This window comes from Mauremys mutica, chromosome 12 (assembly GCF_020497125.1).
Source record: "Mauremys mutica isolate MM-2020 ecotype Southern chromosome 12, ASM2049712v1, whole genome shotgun sequence".
Lineage (NCBI taxonomy): Eukaryota > Metazoa > Chordata > Testudines > Geoemydidae > Mauremys > Mauremys mutica.
The window spans coordinates 44,959,822-44,980,497 of record NC_059083.1 but is presented as its reverse complement, the minus strand read 5'-3'; the positions used below and the strand labels follow the sequence as shown (position 1 = coordinate 44,980,497).

The following is a 20,676-nucleotide window of genomic DNA, read 5'->3' as shown; positions in this document are numbered from 1 at the left end:
TCCAGGTGTAAGAATCCCTTTGTCCTCACGGTGGAAACTTACAGCAAAAATAAAATGGAGTTTGCAGTCACATGGACAAGTTTCTGCATACTTTGCTGAGTCACAAGGCGTGTCTGCCTTCTCTCCATGGGTCAATTGTGTAGCTGATGGCCCTTAATGGGCCATCAAGCCAGCTATGCAGGGCTGACATCAGCTTGTCTGGGACACTTCCCAGAGGCAGAGCATAATACAAAATACAGACAGTACAGAGCCAATACTTATAACTTCAACTACAAAATGATACACAGACATACAGACAGCATAATCATAACCAGCAACCCAGAACCTGGTCTTAGACACCTTATATGACCCCCTTTACTTAGGATTTGGTGCCACCACAGGACCTTGGTTGCAACCCATGTTCTATATGGTTCCCATTTATATCAATAACGTCACAGGGAGTATAACCCCTTTGGGGTTTAGAGAGCATGTCCCCTTTAAATCTTTTTCCCGGGGGGGAGGGGGAGAGTAAGAAAAAGGAGGGAAACTCCAGGGGGCAGGGCTGGAGCTGGGTGGAGAGAGAGGAGAAGCAGCACGGCTGGCCCTGCAGAAGGAAGCAGGGAGAACCTGCCTGAGGCCTGAGGAGGACAGGCCCGATCGGGGACAGCCCAGGACAGGAGTCAGGAGGAGCACTGTGCCGGGGGGAATTGTCCGAGAAGGACAGGCCAGAGCTGGATCCAGTATCACGGCTGCCCGGAGCTGCGTGGGGCTGGGAGTACTGGGGCTTGTGACTCTGCACTGGGAACAAGAAGGGAGGCTGTAGCTAGTTAAGTGGGGAGGTGGTCGCTCTATGGGGCTTTGCACAGAGCGGCAGAAGAGGGCACCGGAGGGATATGCTGGGGAGAGTTCACTGGCGCCGAAGACGACCAGGAGCACCCAAGACTCACCACCGGACTGGAACTTTGCTCAGGCCTCCTGAACTGTGTGTGCAGACGCATTGCTCAGTGTCTGCCCTTCCAGACTGTGCTACCCCTGGGCCTGTGGGGTTTTGGTTTGAATGCAGCCCTGTTTTACTGCTCCCCCTATATTTCCCCTTGTTGTTTTTCTCCTCTCAGCCCTCTGTAAATAAATATCTCCCTTTGTTATATCCATTGTACTTTTCCTGTGGGTGTGTGTGTTCACTCTGGGGGGTTTGGAACAGGTGCCCCTGGGGTGGAAGGGATTTCTCCTGCTGCGTTCCTGCGCGCGCTGTCTCTTGGCCAGAGCTGCCTGCAGAGCAGACTCCATCTTGGCCACGAGGGCGCTAAAGTTACAATCCTTTTAACCTTTAATTAAAGATACAGAAAAGGAGGACAAACAGTTAAAACATCTGAAATTTAAAGTATTGAGTCAGGCTCTCATTTTAATAACATGCCTTGTTTCCGTTAGCTGCAGAGAGATTTTAGAAGGAAGCACCCCCCTGTATGGCAGTCTTTATGGTTTCAGAGTGGTGGCCGTGTTAGTCTGTATCAGCAAAAGCAACAAGGAGTTAGAGACTAACAAATGTATTTGGGCATAAGCTTTTGTGGGCTAAAACCTACTTCTCAGATGCATGGAGTGAAAAATAGAGTAAGCAGTATAAATATTACACTGCTCTACAGCCAAAATGCTTCTGAAATAAATGTAGTCAAACTTTACTAATTCTGGGTCACTGAGAACGAAAATGATGCTTAAAATTGTTGATTGGCTCTAGTTTTCAAGTTATGCTATTGGGTCAGTATATACGACCCTTGACTTGGGAATGGCGGAGGATAAGTGAGTTATAAAGGGAAGGGATCTCAATTTAAACCAGAAATGACTAAAATACATCTTTTACTGGATCTATGAATAAATCTATGACTGGGTTTGGACAGTACTTGCTTTTTAGGCAAAACAATGAATGATACAATCTGAAGCTGGTATTGCGTCATACATGATATGAATTGCATCATGTTATTCCTAAAAGTCATGGATGATGCAATCATAACGAAGCTTACATCACTCTGCTGAACAAATTGCCCTATATCAGCTCTAGAAATCATACAGTGTCGTGCTCTCTTATTTGTCAGTGTTTGATTTTGCAAAGGGACACATTTCTGTTTAGCCAAAGTGAGCAGAGATGCCTCGTACTTGTGTGAACAGTGCAGATAACTTCTGCTATGTTTGTGGTGAAGTGACTTTTGCATCACAAAAGCGCAGTATAACCACTATGGTTAAGAAAGCCGATCACCTTTATTTTGGCTGCAAAATTGGAGATCAGGACAAGAGGTGGGCCCCACACATATGCTGCAATACTTGTGCAGCAAATCTTCGCCAGTGGTTGAACAGGAAAAGGAAATCTATGCCTTTTGCAGTGCCAATTATTTGGAGAGAGCCAACAGATCATACCAGCAATTGTTACTTCTGCATGGTGCCTCCAGTTTGGAAAGGTGTGTCAAAGAAGAAAAAGTGGACTGTACATTATCCAAACATTCCATCAGCTATACGCCCAGTACCCCACAGAGAAGGACTGCTGGTTCCTGATGCACCAGAATCATTCAGATGAGGAAGAGGATTAAACTTCTGGTCCTGAACCATCAATGTCACAGGACCCACATTTTCTCCCATCCTCCTCCTATGAACCACACCTCATAACACAAGGTGAACTGAATGACCTTGTCAGGGATTTGGAACTACCCAAGAGTAAGGCAGAGCTGTTGGACTCCAGACTACAACAGTGGAATCTTCTGGCAGGTGATGTTAGGGTTTCCATGTTCCGTGACCGTCAAAAGGATCTTGTCCCATTCTTTTTCATGGAAGGTGATCTTGTAGCCTGCAACAACATCGATGGTGTGATGGCAGCCCTCAACATCGTTCACGATCCAGATGAGTGGAGACTGTTCATTGATTCATCGAAGACGAGTCTTAAAGCTGTTTTACTGCATAATGGCAACGTTTTGCCATCAATTCCAGTTGGTCATGCAGTCCATATGAAGGAAACCTATGACAACATGAAACAACTTTTGGGGTGCATAAACTAGGACCAAGATCAGTGGCAGCTTTGTGGCGATTTGAAGGTTGTTGCTCTCTTGCTTGGTCTGCAGACTGGATACACAAAGTACTGCTGTTTTCTCTGCGAATGGGATAGTCGTGCAAGAGATTCCCACTACATCAAGAAAGATTGGCCACTCCGACAGTCATTGGAGCCTGGGAGGAAGTGTTCAGCATCCACCACCTGTTGAATCAAGGAAGATTTTGTTACCACCCTTACACATCAAGCTGGGTCTGATGAAGAACTTTGTCAAGGCCATTGACAAAACACAAGCAGCTTTCAAGTACCTCCGTGGAAAATTTCCAAGGTTAAGTGAAGCTAAAATAAAGGAAGGTGTCTTTGTTGGTCCTCAGATTCGTGAACTTCTTCGAGATGATGCATTTGACCATGCACTGCGTGGCAAGGAAAAGACGGCATGGAAAGCCTTCCAGTTAGTGGCAATAAATTTTCTCGGAAACAACAAGGCAGACAACTACAGGTTGTTGGTGGAAAACCTCCTCAAGGCATACAAAAGCCTTGGTTGCAACATGTCACTAAAGATACATTTTTTGCACTCTCATCTAGATTTTTTTCCACCGAACTGAGGAGCAGTGAGCGATGAGCAAGGCGAGCGATTTCACCAGGACATTGCAACAATGGAGAAACGCTATCAGGGCAAATGGAGCCCATCAATACTTGCAGACTATTGCTGGACAGTGACAAGAGATGCTCCATTTAATGAATACAAGAGACAAGCCAAGAAGCGCCGAATAGACACTGAATAGGACTAAACTATGTACATAATAGTTTTTTGCCTTTTGTTTCATAATAAATTTTAGTTAGATAACCCTTTTGCTGATTTTTAAAGTGTTACATAAACAGGACAGGTGAAATATTATCATGTAAAGCAACCATAAACTCATGAAAAGACCTAGGTTTACAATTTATGATTAAAATTCTACTATCTACACAATATATATAGACATAAAATGTAAAAACTTAAATATCTTAGAAACAGTAGCCAATCAGTTGTTTTAATTGTCATATTTGAATTCAGCACATCAAAATACATAATAAATAGCATATTTTATCTCTGAAGCAGACAACTTCTCAAAAATTGTAGACCAGTGTTACAGCACATGAAAAGATGGGAGTTGCCTTACCAAGTGAGGGGACAGCGCTAAAGAGGCCAATTCAATTAAGGTGGAAGTGGCCTATTCTCAGAAGTTGACAAGAAGGGGTGAATATCAAAGGAGAGAAAATTACAAATGGTAATAGCTGTTCTTTTGAGTAAAAGGGAAGAAGTTAGTTGAGATGGGCTGGAGCTGCCATTACTTCTGTGAAAGTCCAATCCCATTTCCTAGACGACCAAACAAGACAAGCCCACGAGGGGAGAGAAAAAAACAGCAAAGAGAGGAAATGCACCTTCTGTCTGTGAGTCTGAGGGCTTGGCTACACTTGCAGATGTGCAGTGCTGGGAGTTACAGCTGTGTTCGTACAGCTGTGTAGGGAAAGTGCTGGAGTGTGGCCACACTGACAGCTACCAGCGCTGCAGCGTGGCCACATTTGCAGCATTTGCAGCGCTGTTGGGAGTGGTGCATTATGGGCAGCTATCCCACAGAGCACCTCGTCCCATTTTGGCGCCGTGGGTTGTAGGAAGGGGATGAAAGGGTGCAGGTCATTCCGCTTCCTGTCCCAACGCCCTGTGATGCATCGCTTCACATCCCAGCAGTCACTGTTTTTCCGTCCACGTTTGGCGCCATTGTGACTCTCCCAACGATTTCTGTGCAGTGCGATTTCTGTGGGAAATGGAGCCCGAGCTGCTAAGGAATATGCTGATGAGTCTCGCCAGCACATCATGTTTGGCAGTTGAGCTATTCCTTCAGCTCCAAAGTGACAGTGAGGAGTCTGACGATGATGATATCGAGGCGCCTGATGCGTATGACACTAAATTGCTTGTGGCATTCACGGAAATGCTCAGCACCGTGGAACGCCACTTTTGGGCTTGGGAAATAAGCAGTGAGTGGTGGGATCACATCGTCATGGAAATCTGGGATGATGAGCAGTGGATGCAGAACTTTCGGATAAGAAAAGCCACTTTCATGGGACTGTGTGCTGAGCTCGCCCCCACCCTGCGGCGCAAGGACACGAGATTGAGAGCTGCCCTGCCAGTGGAGAAGCGGGTGGCTATTGCAATCTGGAAGCTGGCAACTCCAGACAGCTACCAATTGGTCGGGAACCAGTTTGGAGTGGGAAAGTTGACCGTTGGAATCGTGTTGATGCAAGTTTGCAGGGCCATTAATCGCATCCTGCTTAGAAGAACCGTGACTGTGGGGAATGTGCAGGACATTGTGGATGGGTTTGCACAAATGGGTTTCCCTAACTGTGGAGGGGCGATAGATGGGACGCATATTCCTATTGTAGCACCCCCCCACACCTAGCATCTGAGTACATTAATCGGAAGGGGTATTTCTCTATGGTTCTCCAGGCGCTTGTGGATCACCATGGGCGTTTCATTGACATTAACGCAGGCTGGCCTGGAAAGGTGCATGATGCACACATCTTTCGGAACAGTGGCCTGTTCAGGAAGATGCAGGCCGGGACTTTTTCCCCAGAGTGGAAGATCACAGTAGGGGATGTTGAAATGCCCATTGTGATCCTTAGAGACCCCGCTTACCCGTTAATGCCTTGGCTCATGAAACCGTATACAGGGAAGCTTGACAGGAGCAAGGACCGGTTCAACTACAGGCTGAGCCGGTGCCGAATGACTGTGGAGTGTGCTTTTGGCCGTTTAAAAGGGCGCTGGAGATCTCTGTATGGGAAGCTAGACTTGGGGGAAAGCAGCATCCCCGCGGTTATATCCGCATGTTGTACCCTCCATAATATCTGTGAAGGGAAGGGTGAAACATTCAGTCAGGCATGGACCGCCGAGGTTCAATGCCTGGAGGCTGAATTTGCACAGCCAGAGAGCAGGGTTACTAGAGAGGCCCAGCACAGGGCTGCAAGGATTAGAGATGCCTTGAGGGAGGAATTTGAGGCTGAAAGCCAACAGTAATGTTTGTTGCCTTGCACCGGGAGTGAAGTGCAGTGGTTACAATGTTAGTAGGAATCTGTTTTTTCCTAAAATGATTTGCAGTGCCTGTTTCTTTCTTGGCTACGGTATCTTTCAATTTCTGCAATCATAAAGACTGTTTTCAAAGCCAAGAATTCATTTATTGAAAAGAAAATAACTTTATTGACAGACACACAACATTTTGGGAACCTAAAAGGGCAGGGGGGGTGGGGGGGTGGACTGTACAGTCACAGGTTTGAATATGTCCTGTCTGGAGTGCTGTGCAGTGAGTGCTGCACTTCAAGGTGCATATACTGCATGGTGATGGGGGTTGAGTGCAGAGGGTAAGGGTCATAGTTCTCTGGGCTGGTTGGTGAACGTACAGATGTTGGGGGCAGCGGGTGCTGGTAAGAACCTGGATGCTGGGGAAGGGGGTTTGGAGCTGACATTGGGGCACAAGGGAAAGAGCTTTGGGACGGGGGGGGGGGGCATGGTAGTGCTCTGCCTGCATGGCTATGAGTGACTGGATAGAGACCGCTTGGTGCGCCAGGATGCTTAGCAGCCGCTTCGTGCTTTTCTTCTTAGCCGCTGTGTTTCTCTGGCGGATCCTACTTTCCCTTTCCCTCTAGTCCTGCAGTTTTTTCCTCCAGTCCTGCTCTTTCTTACTCTCTCTGGCAGACTGATCCATAACTGCTTTCAGCATGTCGTCTTTGCTTTTTCGCGGCTTCTTCCTGAGGTTTTGTAGCCTCTGAGCAGTCGATGATACTGGCGGTCCAGTAGTCAAGGACACTTTTTGAAAGGCAAAAATGGGAACTGTTAACAGGGGGAGCATTGTTTATAATCTCATCCAGACAGTTATTCCCATACAGTGAAGGAGTTTACAGTCTTCACTTTAGCATACTTTTCCCATACCAAACAAAGCGCACATAACCCACAGGAGCCACAAAATGGTGAGTAAGGGGGACTGATTGCTTCAGGGCTGTGCAGGGGTTTCTGTGCATTGGGGACAGCAAACAGCTACAGGGGACATCTGCACTGAACACTCTCGCAACATTTTCCACAGGAGTTAATCCTGGAAGATATCTCGCTGCTGTGGGTCACCTGTGAAGAGCGGGAGGGTCTTCTACAGCAATGCGGATTCTGCCCTGGCCCCTATGCAGCTTGCTGTGTGCAGCAATGGTCCCCCCACCCCTCGCGGCACAGTGGCGCGGACGCGTTAGTCTGACTGGGACAAGGACCACAGTGGCTCTCCCTATAAACTTGCACAAGCACATTGCCCACACTCTGGCTGAAACTTTTGAAGAGATTACCGAGGCTGATTACCGCGACGTGATAGACCACATCAATGGGCTATTCCACATCTAGGCATGCATGCATGCAGCCCTAACCCCCCCCTCCTCTCCCGAAACATTTCCATCCTGAAAATAAAAGCCGCTTACTGGTAACCCGCTCCTCTGCTTCTCCTTCACCAATTACCGGCTGCTGCGACTGGCTACCTTCCTCCTGGCTTGAGAAAAGCTCCTGGCTGCATGCCTCCTGGGACTCTGGTGTGTCTCCCCCCACCCCAGTACCCTCACTCTCGGTTTCCACCCCCCTCCCCCCGTGCTCTGAAGTGTCCACTGTGGTCGTCAGATTGCCAGTGGGGTCACCCCCAAGTATCGTGTGCAGCTCCTTGAAAAAACGGCAGGTCGTGGGGGCAGCGCCGGAGCAGCGGTTTCCCTCGCGGGCTTTGCAATAGGCACTCCGCAGCTCCTTCACTTTAACCCTGCACTTCAGCGCGTCCCGGTCATGGCCCCTTTCCAGCATGGCCTTTGATACCTGGCCAAAGGTATCGTAATTCCTACGGCTGGAGCACAGCTGGGACTGCACAGCTTCCTCCTCCCAAACACTGATGAGGTCCAGCAACTCTCCATTGCTCCATGCTGGGGCTCGTTTGGCGCATGGAGGCATGGTCACCTGTAAAGATTCACTGATTGCACTCCACACCTGGCTGAGCAAACAGGAAGGGGATTTTTAAAATTCCTGGTGCATTTAAAGGGCGGGTCACCTGAGGCCAGGGCAGTAGAGTTCAAACTGATGAGCAGAGTGGCTGAACAGGCATTCTGGGATACCTCCAAATACCTCTGGAGGCCAATAACAGCGCTTTTGGTGGCCACACTGGCGGAGCAGCACTGCATCACCAGCGCTGCAATAGTTATACCCATAGGCGCCGACTTATATGGGGCTCTGGGGCTTTAGCCCCAGGAATATTCCCAAGCAGGGGCTCTGCCCCACCAATGTTTTCTCCCCTGCTTGGAGCGCACCCCCCGCCGCCGCCGCCACCGTCGCCACGGCTGGAGCTTCCCCCCTCCCCGCCCGGCAGGGGCGGCTCTAGGCACCAGCAAAACAAGCTGGTGCCTAGAGCTGGGGCCCCAGCTCATCCTGCCGCTGCGAGCCGAGGAGCGGCCCGTCTCCTGCAGCCGGGGCAGGGCCGCGCTACCGGCTCCGCTTGGGGGAGAGGGATGGCCCCTTACCGGTAGCGCGGCCCCGCCTGGCTGCAGAGGACGGGCCGCTCCTCCTCCGCTTGTTCGCGCCCAGGTCCTACACAGCGCAGCAGCAGCAGCTTGGCTGGGGGGGGGGCGGGGCTAAGCTCCGCCCCGCTCAGAGCCGCGTGGTCAGGGGGCGGGGCGGGGAGCGCCGGGCCGACCGGCTCCTCCCCTGACCACGCGGCTCTGAGTGGGGAAGAGCTCAGCCCCCTCCGGGAGCCATGCGGCTGCAGCGCTGTGCAGGGCCGCTTCTCGAGGCGCGCAGTGAGCGGGGGGAAAGCAGCCGGGGCCGGGGGGTTGGCTAAGGGTCAGGGAGGGGGCACAGGTTCTGTGGGGGGAGGGGCGGTCAGGGGCCAGGGAAGGGGGGTTGGATTGGGGGGGTCTCAGGGAGGTGGTTGTCAGGCACCCCCCGACCCCATTACCCCCCAGGCCCAGCCCTGACCCCCAGCTCCAAGCCCAGCCCCACTGAGATGGGCACCCCCCCAAACCCATCCTCCCCTCCCAGCCCTGTCCCCCAGCTCCAAGCCCAGCCCCACTGAGATGGGCACCCCCCCAAACCCATCCTCCCCACCCAGCCCTGTCCCCCAGCTCCAAGCCCAGCCCCTCTGAGGTGGGCACCCCCCCAAACCCATCCTCCCCACCCAGCCCTGTCCCCCAGCTCCAAGCCCAGCCCCTCTGAGGTGGGCACCCCCCCAAACCCATCCTCCCCTCCCAGCCCTGACCCCCAGCTCCAAGCCCAGCCCCACTGAGGTGGGCACCCCCCAAACCCATCCTCCCCACCCATCCCCGTCCCCCAGCTCCAAGCCCAGCCCCTCTGAGATGGGCACCCCCCCAAACCCATCCTCCTCTCCCAGCCCTGACCCCCAGCTCCAAGCCCAGCCCCACTGAGATGGGCACCCCCCCAAACCCATCCTCCCCTCCCAGCCCTGTCCCCCAGCTCCAAGCCCAGCCCCTCTGGGATGGGCACCCCCCAAACCCATCCTCCCCACCCAGCCCTGTCCCCCAGCTCCAAGCCCAGCCACTCTGAGGTGGGCACCCCCCCAAACCCATCCTCCCCACCCAGCCCTGACCCCCAGCTCCAAGCCCAGCCCATCTGATCCGGACACCCCCCTGTACCTATTCCCCCCACAGCCCTGACCCCAGCTCCGAGCCCAGCCCCTCTGATCCGGACATCCCCCTGTACCCATTCCCCCCACAGCCCTGACCCCCAGCTCCGAGCCCAGCCCCTCTGATCCGGACACCCCCCTGTACCCATTCCCCCCACAGCCCTGACCCCCAGCTCTGAGCCCAGCCCCTCTGAGCTGGGCACCCCCGACCCCATCCCCCACAGCCCTGACCCCCAGCTCTGAGCCCAGCTGCTCTGAGGTGGGCACTCCCCGACACCATCTCCCTCACCCCAGACCCCCAGCTCCGAGCCCAGCCCCCGTTGAGCCGGGCACCCCCCGACCCCATCCCCCCCACCCCAGACCCCCAGCTCTGAGGCGAGCCCCTCTGAGCCAGACAACCTCCGACCCCATCTCCCCACAGTCCTGAGCCCAGCCCCTGTGAGCCAGGCACCCCCCAGAGCCCAGCTCCCCACCCAGCCCTGGGCAACAGCAGCACCACCTCCAGGCAGTGACAGCCCATTGGCACCAACCATCACCCAGCAACAGCCCATTATGTAATTGCAAATGTAGACAGACCAGTAAAGCATTTAATGTTTTTAAATAATGTATTTGGTGTATTTTCAAATTATTACAAATTAATTTTCACTAGTTATTTTTTACATTTCCAAATACATGTTACTATAGTATTGCAACTTTTTTTTATGGAAGGGGCCCCCAAAATTGCTTTGCCCCAGGCCCCCTGAATCCTCTGGGCGGCCCTACCCAGTGTGTGTGCGGAGCTGGGGAGGGACGGAAACGGGGTCCCCTGGAGCCGAGCCCGGGCTGCGATGGCGGCGAGGGGCTCCTGGAGTGTGTGAGGAGGTGAGCGGCCGGCTGGGTTCGTCAGTGCTGAGCAGGTAGCCCCGCAGCCGGAGATCCTTGCCTTCCCTCCTGCCGGGGCTGGGCCAGGGCACCGTGAGGCTGAAGAGCAGCAGGTCCAGGGGGCTCTCCAGGTCCTCGGCTGCCAGCATGTCGGGGGTGAGGGCGGTGAGCGCGAACTGATCCACCTTGGCCACCAGCAGTGCTGCGAAGCCCAGGGAGGGGGCCGTGTTCTTTGCACCACCCCATAGCCGCGCCGCCACCTGGAAGTACTCCCGCTCCGCGCCGCCCAGCAGCTCCACCCGCATGGGGACAGAGTCACAGCTGGGCCAGGGTTTGGCTGCAGTGTGCTGGTAGCGGATCCCACATTTGGGGTGGAGCCCAGTGCTGGGGCAACAGGGGGTGTGCGGGGGGGGGCTCATGTCTGGGGGCGGGGGAGGGCAGCCAAAAAATGTTTTGCTTGGGGCGGCAAAAAACCTAGAGCCGGCCCTGCCGCCCGGCCCCAGAGCTTCCCTGCCTGAACACAGACCAGACAGCGTGTCTCTCTCCCTTGCCTCTGCTGCTGCCGGCTGCTGCCTAAGGCAATGCAAGCTGCTGTTGCTTGCTGGAGCACCGGCCGGGGGAGGGGAGCGGAGTGGAGGGGGCTGTGCCATGTTTGGCAGCCCTCCCCTCCCCCTACCTGGAGGAGAGGCAAAGGGGACTTCCGGCCAGGACTCGGAGACTGACCTCACTCACCTGAGCAGCTGCTGGGGCTTCCGTGAGTGTTTGACCCTATGATTCCCCCTAGCCCCAGCCCCCACTCCTGCCCAACGCTGGGGAAGGGGCAGCCCCATGCCATCCCCTCCCACCGTCCCCCAGTGAAGCTACGGTGAGGGGCAGCAGGCTGCAGCCTGCAGCAGGGGTCAGGGAGGCAGGAAGCCATATATGAAGGCAGTGCCCCTCCCCTCCAGCACCCACCCACCACAGGGCAGATGGGGGAGGGGATTCATAGACCTACCTGAGCAGCTGGGGCTTGGGTGAATTTTATGACACCCTGCTCCCCTGCCCCATAGCCATCACCATGCAGACCCCACTTCTGCCCCATGCTGGGCAAGGGGCAGCCCCATCCACAGTGAAGTTATGGTGAGGGGCAGTAACATGGAAGGCCACCTGTGATGGCAACCCCCACCCCCTAGTACCCATCATAGAGGAGGTGAGTGAGCTTTCTGGACCTGAGAGGGGGCCTAGGAGCATGTGCAGTGACTGTGGTGCAGAGTGAGTGTGCTGTGGGGGGTAGGGGGGCAGAGGAGGGGTCCCTCCCCTGGAGCTTGCTGCTGCCAGTGGTGGTGATGGGGAGTCCTCTCTGGCCCTAGCCCTGGGGCAGCCTGTCTGCACCCCAAGTTCCTCATCCTCAGCCCTGGCTCACCCCAAAGCCTGCACCCCCAGCACCGAGCACGCTCCTGCACTGTGAACCCCTCATCCCCAGCCCCACCCCAGAACCCTCACCTGAGGGGAAAAACGTGCAACTTAAATTTGGTGGTCAGTTTGGAGTATCATTGTATTTAGCACAATATTTGATTATTTTACACCCTTCAAAGTATGTAACTGGTCATATACAGGTGTTTTCTCTGAGTACTGTCTGTGTGCCTCAGTTTCCCCAATGCATTTCTTAAGGCTCTAGATGGTGGGATAAGGGGGTGTGATTGTTGTAAAGCCCTAGAGGGCCAGTGTGATGCCGTCTGCACAGAGAATGGCCGACACCCTGTCTCCAGGCAACTGATGGCCTGGGCCACCCCCCTGCAAGGTGCCAACTGAAGGTGTTGGAGAACAAAGAGATCAGGTGGCCTCCTAATGCCTGGAAAAGAGACAAAGGCCAGAGGAGGGAGTGTCAGTGCCTGTGCGGTCTTCCGGGAAGCGCATGGTGTGGAAGGGGATGCTGGGATGCTTTGGAACAACTCCATACAAAGCCAGTCAGGACTCTGGGGAAGCCTCCTCTCTCGGAGCATACTGTCTCCAGGGCAAGAAGCTTACACCTTCCTGGGTCTGACCTCGGAGCATTCAGCATGCCCTTCCACATCGTGCACTTTCCACAGCGAGTCTGCCCAGGCTGGTCCTGGGGCAACCAGAGGTCCCTGCACCCCAACTCCGCAGTCAGACGTGACTCTCAGCCAGACAGTAAAACAGAAGGTTTATTAGATGACAGGAACACAGTCTAAAACAGAGCTTGTAGGTACAGAAAACAGGACCCCTCAGTCAGGTCCATCTTGGGGGGTGGGGAGCCCAGACCCAAGTTCTGGGCCTCTCCCCATTTCCCCAGCCAGCTCCAAACTGACACTCCCTCATCTGGCCTTTGTGTCTCTTCCGGACAAGGAGGCCACCTGATCTCTTTGTCCCCAACACCGTCAGTTGGCACTTTGCAGGGGAAACTGAGGCACCCACACAGTATTCAGAGAAAACATTAAGAACATTCCCACTTTGTCACAACAGGTGCAACAAAATTTAATACTGTATATTAAAGCAGGCAAGTGCTGCTTCTGACTTTCCACTTTTAATTGACCCTTGTAATCTTGTAGTGCTGACGCATTGTAGCTTCATTTTATATCAGCTTACAGGGTGAGAGCGGGGGGGGGGGGGACACCACCATTTTGGGCCCCACCAAAAATTATACGAACCTGCCGCCTATGGTTATACCCGAGGGAGAGCAGGAGTACAGCCAGTGCTGCAGCCAGGGAGATGCAGCTCTGTATGTGCCTTGCAAGTGTGGACGGTGTGTAAGTTGCAGCGCTGTAAACCCACCACCAGCGCTGCAACTCTCCGGTGTAGCCAAGCCCTGACTTTGACTTGTAGCCTCACTGCTGGAGAATCACAGCACAAGGTCTGATCAGCCACTCTGAGGACAGAACAAACTTTTACCAGCATCGGGCTGCTTAGGGCATTGCTTGTAGCTGCCTCTTTCTGGCCACAGGCTTAAAGCTGTGTTGCAAAATATACACTAAAGGCAAAAAGAGGGGGATAGGACAGAGAAAGGTAGGTAGGGAAGGAAATGGACACATGGGGTGTGTTTATGTGACAAAGTCTCTTATCCCAGGTGGTGTCTGGGATTTAGCCAGAGTTGGTGGAGGTGGTGATGCCACCTGGGTCCCTCCCTGGCTCGGTCTGGTCAGCGCATCCCTCTGGATCAGGACTATGAAGGCCCAATTATGTAATGGTGGATTCTGAAGTCCCAAGATATGGTGGGGGTGGCAGCCATGAAGGTGAAGCTCACTCTTTCCGGCTCACTTCTCACAGCCCGGCTCACCAGGGACATTTTTACCCCGAACATCACAACATTCCCTGGTGATGGAATTTAGCATTTTTCCAAGATCCCAGAGAATTCAGCAGGTTTGTTGCATGCAGCCAGGCACCATCTTGCGTTTTTGTTTCCCTGGCTTGCTGGCACCTGCATCTTGGAGAAGAGCAGAGCAGCTGGGGCCCAGGAGAGGAGAGTCTGAGCCAGGCTGTCTGAACAACATTGCAGGAGCTGAGGCCCAAAGGGTGGGGCTGGGCCACCTGGAGAGTATAGCAACAAATCCTGTCCCCCAAATAGTCACTGGTTAATTTTGCACCAATGAGTATTTTCAGCCACGAGTCCTGCGTGTATTTGTAGGGTGGGGCTGGGAATGAGGAATATTCCAGGGCACTAGAGTGAATTAACCTGGCCACTGAGTCTAGCGGCTGCTGAAGCAAACTTTGGTCCCATTCTTTACGCAGGGCTGAGGTAATTACAGCAACTCCTGAGGCACAAGAAAACAGCCTGCAGAACTGACTGTGTCACCAGTCGAAGTTAAGAGCTGAGGCTGCTGGCACCAAAGCTGCCTTCTCACTAGCTCTGTGGGTGTGTCAGAGGAATTTTAACTTTGTGCCGTAACCATCCTGAGGAGGAGCCAGTCACAGTCATGTTCCAGCCTCGATCCTTCTTTCGGTTTTGAAGCTGGTGGATGGGCCTAAAGAGGACGGTGTTTCTATTTAATATAAAATATATTAATGAAAAGCTCAGGGGCAGGCTGGAGTTAAATGCTGTGGCTCCCTGACCCCTCCAGCAGAATGGATATTACAGCCTGGGAAAGTGGTGCAGTCACTGGGAGCAGGAGCTCTGCCTAGGAGACTGGCTCTAGGGGCTAGAAAAGCTGGGAGATTGGAACAGCTCAGAAATGACTCCACAGGACACCACAGGTAGGAGGTTCACTCACTGCAACCCCAGCTGAACTGCTCCCTTGGTATTTCCTGGCTCACGGCGCAGATTAGTCAGAGGAGCTGCTGCTATCAAAGGGCCTCACTCCTGGGATTTGGGGGATAAAGTGTCACATTCTCACGGGGACCTCAGCTGTGACTGTAGAGATGCCCAGAGATGATCTCTGTCAGCCCAGTCCCTTAACACACACACCTGACACCTTTGCCCTTTGTGCTCCAGCTCTGGGCTATTGCTCCTCTTCTCTGTAGAGAGGTGGGGGGAAGAAACTTGGTGTAGGAGTTGATGCTCATTCATTTTGGTTTCCCATTGTCTTTTCAAGAGCCTCCATTGATATGGGTTGATTCCAGCCCAGACAGTCTAAGTGGCTCTACATCTCAGACACCTAGCCTGTTCGGCCACGTCCCAGCGAGAGAAGCAATGCTTTCCCCCGAAGCAGCAGCCATGCCAAGGGGATTGGTACAGAGTCCTACCGATAGTTCATTAGAATATTTCAGTAAAATTCCCCACCTGTCACGCCTTCATAGAGAAAAGACAAGGTACTAAAGGGCTCTTTAATATAGTGGAGAAAGGCATAACAAGAACCAATGGCTGCAAGTTAAAACTGGACAAATTCTAATTTGAAATAAGGCACAGAACTGTAACATTGAGGGTGATTAATCACTGGAACAAACTGCCCAGGGAACTGGTGAATTGTCCATGTCTTGCTCTCTTCAGATAGAGACTTGGTGACTTTCTGGAAGATGCTTCAGTCAAACACAAGTTTGGGCTCAGTACGGGGATAAATGGGTGAGAGTCTTTGGCCTGTGGCACAGATCAGACTAGAAGATCTAATGGTCCCCTCTGAACTTAGTCTATGAATATTCGGAAGTGGGCTAATGTAAACATAACTGACCAATGGACCAGAGCTATGAAAGTCAGACAACCATGGCATTGTCACTGCATCCCACGCACTCACTGTCTGGTTTGTTATTTCTCCTGTTCCCCAGACCAAGCTACGATGATGGGGAAGGTTCCCTTGTTCTCCCCCGGCTCCACAGTGAGCTCCGCTCTGCCCGGCTACGTCGCTCTCTGCCTCGCTCTACAGGTTCACAGGCTGGTGTCAGGTAGGCGCTCCGGCCTCAATCGCTGGGTTTGCTGCTGTTGCTATTGCTGGTCATCACCATCCACCTCGCATCACTGTCTTGTCTTGTAAACCACGTCTGCTCAACCTGCCAACAACCAGCAACGTGGAGAAATCACAGGCTACACCTGGGTCCCCACTGACCATAGTTACTATCTATACACCATTTTGTCAGGCCTATATACTGCATACATCCTACTGCTCTGGCTGATTTCTGGCAGCTTCTAAAACACAGAACACAGTGAGCACCACTACAGGGCTCGAAAACTATTTAAAAGGACACTACCCAATTCTATACACTGCACTGACAGACCGTATACGTCACAAATCAGACTCTTCAGCCACAAAGGAGTCCTGAATCCTAGACTCTCCGATTTAGACGTAACAACCCACAAGTCATTCATGCTGCTCTAGGCACATCTGACTAGAGCTCAGAGCTAGACCTCATCTCACAGTGAGGATGTGAGGATATTTGCTGGCTTCTTCATTCTGTGCCTTCAGTGAAACCCTGATAGTGACCCACTCCACCCCTGCAGCTGGCTCCACAGCTACTTGGGCATTTTGGTTCCCTCCTGTTGTGGTTTCTATCCTGTTAATTTAACCAGCTCTCTCTGTCTCTCCTGCTGCTGAGTCTCTGCACCGAGACTCTGACTTCCTGTGCAGTTCCACAGTGACCGGTTCTCTGTTGCTTGCACTTTTCTATCTGCCTCCTCCCCCTCCCCATTATCTGACCCCTGACTTTACCTTTAAAGCCATTGCCTGCATAGTGATGGTCTGTTTTCATATCTTTACACCTTGTCAGCCTTTACACCACCCCTCCTGCAGATGAGGAGGCCCCTGTGCTGGAGCAGCACGAAAAGGCCTTGGTGTATCAGAGAACCAGGCCTCAGGGTGCCTATGAGAAGTTAGAGCTTTATTCAGAGATAATAGGGTCAGTGTATGACACTCACATGTGAACTCTGTGTGACAGATACTGCAGCCACGTGTGGCATTTTGAGGACTATCAAATTCACTTTATGCATGTTCTGTTTATTTTTGTACCCTTTATCAATGGTATCTATACATGTTATACGTATCTTTGTGGGTTTGCGATTTAATCTATGCCATGGGGGAGGTGTGACGGGTTGGATCACAGAAACCCCCTTGGGTGCTGCCACCCGATGTGCCAAAACTACTTCTATTCCTGTTTTCCCTGCTAGCTCAGGACTCCTGCACCCTGTCTTGCTGAGCCAGACACGCCTGTCTGCTCCAACACAGACCCAGGGTCTGGATTACTTGCCCCAAAGCTGCAGGCTTCACTGAAAGCAGCTCTCAGAAGTATACTTGTTTTTAACACTTAGATGCCTGACTTTCAATGGGGTCTAAACCCAAATAAATCCATTTTACCCTGTATAAAGCTTATGCAGGGTAAACTCATAAATTGTTAGCCCTCTGTAACACTGATAGAGAGATATGCACAGTTGTTTGCTCCCCCAGGTATTAATACATACTCCGAGTTAATTAATAAGTAAAAAGTGATTGTTAAATACAGAAAGTAGGATTTAAGTGGTTCCAAATAGTAACAGACAGAACAAAGTAAGTCACCAAGCAAAAGAAAATAAAACACACAAATCTGTGTCTAATCAAACTGAATACAGATAGTCTCACCCTTGGTGATGTTTCAGTAAGTTTTTTCCTCAGACTGGACACCTTCCAGGCCTGGGCACAATTCTTTCCCCTGGTACAGCTCTTGTTCCAGCTCAGGTGGTAGCTAGGGGATTCTTCATGATGGCTCCTCTCCCCCTTTTTTCTGTTCTACCCCTTTATATATCTTTTGCATAAGGCGGGAATCCTTTGTCCCTCTCTGGGATCCCACCCCTCCTTCTCAATGGAAAAGCACCAGGTTAAAGATGGATTCCAGTTCAGGTGACATGATCACATGTCACTGTAAGACTTCATTGCCCACTTGCCAGCACACAGGTATACAGGAAGACTCACAGGTAAAACAGAGCCATCTGCAGACAATGGTCCTGGTTAATGGGAGTCATCAAGGTTCCAAGCCACCATTAATGGCCCCCACTTTGCATAATTACACTAGGCCCTCAGTGATATTTCATATTTCTAGTCCCATATACAAGAGTGGTACATTTATACAAATAGGGTAATCACACTTCATAGATTATAAGCTTTTTAATGATACCTCACAAGAGACCTTTTGCATGAAGCATATTCCAGATACATTATATTTACTTATTAGCATATTTTTCTAAAACCGTATAGGCTGCAACATCACAGGAGGGTTACCCCATCTCCTTGAGAATTTGCAAACCATGGGGGGTAATTACTTATGGGACAGGTACCACCCCAGGGAGACTTGCATAAACTGGGTAGACCAGGTCCCAGAAGCCCAAGAGAACAAAACTTTTTGGTATAAAAACTGGATTTGAATTGACCAGAGGCCCGAGATCTTGGGCTGCAAAGTGACAGGACCTGTTAACCAAGAGGACAAACCCTTAGAGAAAGGTTTGAAAGACTTTGGAACCTACCAGAGAGTCCCATGTGCTAGATGAGAATTTTTTGGGATAAGTATTTATTGGTTTATGCTCTGTCAAGCTTTTGTCTTTAAATGGTCTTTCACTTCTAACCCAGGATGCTTTCTTACTGTGTGTCTTACTGCTGAATTAATGCCAAACCCCAGCTCTCATGCCAATTAAATTTCCTTTTTTCATTGAACATTTCACAGCACAATTCACAGTGACTGGACCTGACCATCCAATCGCTGCCTCCATAGGTGGGGAGGCCATCCTGCCCTGCCACCTCTCCCCCAGGATGAGTGCTGAGAACATGGAGGTGAGATGGTTCCGATCCGAGTTCTCTGCAGTCGTGCACCTGTACCGTTATGGGCAGGATCAGTACGGACAGCAGATGCCAGAATATCGAGGAAGAACTGAGCTCTTGAAAGACGGCATCACCAATGGGAGTGTTTCCCTGAGAATACGCGATATCCGACCCTCCGATGATGGACAATACAAATGTTTTTTTCAATCCAGTGTCTCTTATGAAGATGATATATTGGAAGTGCAGGTGGCAGGTCAGTAACTTGTTCTAATGTTTTAATGTCTTCAAAAGGGTAATAAGTGGAGTCAGGAGGCTTCATTGTGAGATTACACATTTTTTTCATTATAGTGGGTCAGGGTCTCTGCTCTGGATAAGGTTGATTCTAGTTTGCTGTTTAATATCTGTTGTGACTCATTGGACTCTGGGGTGGGGCTAGTGGCCCAAGTTTGAGGGCATTTGAGCAAGGAGTTAATGAGACACACTAACACCCCTAAACAGTCAGATGACATTAACATGTTGTGGTTATTACAATTATTTTGTGCACACGGGGGAAAAAATGGCTGATCCTCCCCAAACTGATGCCGCCAGCTGGAACTGATCTTAGCTCATGTCTGACACCTTCAGGGTAACAGTGGTTGATACACAGGGCCCTGTAGCCCAGACCCTGGTCTAAGGGTACGTCTACACTACGGGATTATTCCGAATGTGCATAAACCGGTTTTGTAAAACAGAATTTATAAAATCGGGTGGAGCGCGGCCATACTAAGCACATTAAATCGGTGGTGTGCGTCTATGGTCCGTGGCTAGCGTCGATTTCTGGAGCGTTGCACTGTGGGTAGCTATTCCCTAGCTATCCCATAGTTCCCGCAGCCTCCCCCGCCCCTTGGAACTTCCGGGTTGAGATCCCAGTGCCTGATGGGGCAAAAATCATTGTCGCGGGTGGTTCTGGGTAAATGTCGTCAGTCACTCCTTCGTCTGGGAAAGCAACGGCAGACAAGCATTTCGCGCCTTTTTCCCCTGGATTGCCCTGGCAGATGCCATAGCATGGCAATCATGGAGCTTGTTTTGCCGTTTGTGACTCTCACCGTATGTGTACTAGATGCCGCTCACAGAGGCGATTCAGCAGCGCTACACAGAAGCATGCTTTTGCTTTTGCATGACAGCAGAGATGGTTACTAGCCATATTGCACCATCCAAATCCTTCCATAAATTGGAACTGAGGATGATCATGGCTACCAGTCCTTTTGTACCATTTGCTGCTAGTGCCCCTGGCCAATCAGCCAGGGGCGCAAAAGCCAAGATTGGTTACTAGCCATATTGCACCTTCCATCGTTTTGTACCATTAGCTGCTGTCATAAGTGCCCCTGGCCGATCAGCCAGGGGCGCAAAAGCAAAAATTGGGAATGACTCCCTGAGTCAATCCCTCCTTTTTGGTATCTAAAAATAGAATCAGTGCTGCCTAATATAGGCAAGTGTGCTAGAGAACCACCGTATCATAGAACCAGAGAGCACAGCTGCTCTGTGTCAGAGCCTGCAGAAATTATTATCTGTATGCTATTCACAGGGGGTGCTCCTGTAACAACCCCACCTGTTGATTCCGTTCTTCCCCCAGCCTTTCTTGGCTACCGTAGCATTGTCCCCCCACTTGTGTGATGAATTAATAAAGAATGCAGGAATAAGACACACTGACTTGTTAGTGAGAAATGAGTGGAAGGCAGCCTCCAGCTGCTATGATAGTCCAGACAGGACATTAAGCAGTGTGTAGGAGAGAAGCCCAGCATCCCACTGCTAGTCCAGGGGCAACTGAATCTTTTCTTTACACATGAAGGGTGGGGGCTGATGGAGCTCAGCCCCCTGTTGCTATGATGAGGATGGTTACCAGCCATATTGCACCATCCATCCACCAGAAAAAATTAGGGCCAATAGGCTGATGACGAGGACGGTTACCAGTCCTTTTGTACCATCAGCTGAGGCTGATGAT

At 51.6% G+C, this 20,676-nt stretch overlaps 1 pseudogene; it reads left to right on the top strand.

Annotated features, from left to right (window-relative positions):
• Positions 1-15,749: 15,749 nt before the first annotated feature.
• Positions 15,750-20,676, top strand: part of LOC123345975 — a 54,678-nt pseudogene continuing 49,751 nt past the window's right edge.